At 36.0% G+C, this 1218-nt stretch overlaps 1 non-coding gene across 1 annotated transcript; it reads right to left on the bottom strand.

Annotated features, from left to right (window-relative positions):
* Window positions 1-361: 361 nt before the first annotated feature.
* On the bottom strand, window positions 362-433 carry Trnam-cau (transfer RNA methionine (anticodon CAU)). Its single transcript has one exon. It is a non-coding gene; the product is annotated as a tRNA-Met (tRNA).
* Between the last annotated feature and the right edge of the window lie 785 nt (window positions 434-1218).

The following is a 1218-nucleotide window of genomic DNA, read 5'->3' as shown; positions in this document are numbered from 1 at the left end:
TTCTTCGGAAAATCTTCGTAAACTGTAAAACACTGGTTAAATGATCGATTTGAGAAGTAATCAATCTCATCTTTCTATGGGTGACCTTTATTTTTTTTAGGACATATTTAATAGGTTTCATGAGTATCTATAAGAATGAACAAAGAAAACAAAAGAAGTAGGCCTCTTCAGAAGAATTTAAATTACCCTCGTTATTTAAATGAGTTCGAATTTCTGAATCGAAACTCTGCTTTTGCTTACATGTAAAAGAAAGTAAGAAAAAAAAAAAGAAAAAACCCAACCTCATTTCAAACGGAATATTTTAGATTTATGAATTTAGATGTAAGTATTCTAATGAAATTTAAATAAAAAGAAATATGCTTAGCAGAGCGTAGTTTCGATCTACGGACCTCTGGGTTATGGGCCCAGCACGCTTCCACTGCGCCACTCTGCTGCCAGCAGTCAGTCACTCAAATTTGAGTATTTTATTACAACCCTGTATATGTACATTCATGTATGATTTCAAGTATGTAGGTGTGTTCGTTGTGTGTACAATCGAAGCACTGTTGATTGTGTTTATCTATCCGTGCTTGTGCACGTGAGAACTTCTATATTATAATAAAGAAAGCTGCTTTATATGTAAATCATATATATGTTGCTATATTTCGGACATCGGAAATATTCGGCTTCTTGTTCACAGTAACATGAAACTACGCAGTCTGTGGATCGGCACCAAATCGAAAAAAAACCCCAAAAAACTCATCAGATTTACTCTTCAAGAGCCTTTAAGAGAATCTATACGCATTAAGAATATCAGCTAATACAGGACATCATTAAGAGGTATTAAAAACGACCTCGATTGACTCCACCGATCCTATTTTTCTATAATTGGTCAAACCTCTCTTCTTCTCAATACAGTTGTACCATGGATACAAGAGCTTTGAAGATCAAGTATTGTAGGATTATCATTTCTGGTTATGAGAGGCAAAATCCAAACTAATAATCATAAAGAACTGGGATCGTTTTAATTTCTTACAACCACTTGTAAAAATGAAAGCGAGGCACTGTCATGCTATTAGCTGTCAGAAGTGAAAGTGCTCACTGCTAGTGAAGTATCTGTCTGTCTGTCTGCCTGCCTGTTGCTGGCCTGTCGATTCTTTGGCTACTAACAGCTAATACCATGACTGGCCGGAGCGAGCTATATGTCTGTCTGTCTGTCTGTCTCTCTATCTATTACTC

This window comes from Octopus bimaculoides, chromosome 24, assembly GCF_001194135.2.
Source record: "Octopus bimaculoides isolate UCB-OBI-ISO-001 chromosome 24, ASM119413v2, whole genome shotgun sequence".
NCBI classification, from domain to species: domain Eukaryota; kingdom Metazoa; phylum Mollusca; class Cephalopoda; order Octopoda; family Octopodidae; genus Octopus; species Octopus bimaculoides.
The sequence above is the reverse complement of the archived record's forward strand: the minus strand, read 5'-3'. Positions and strand labels throughout refer to the sequence as shown.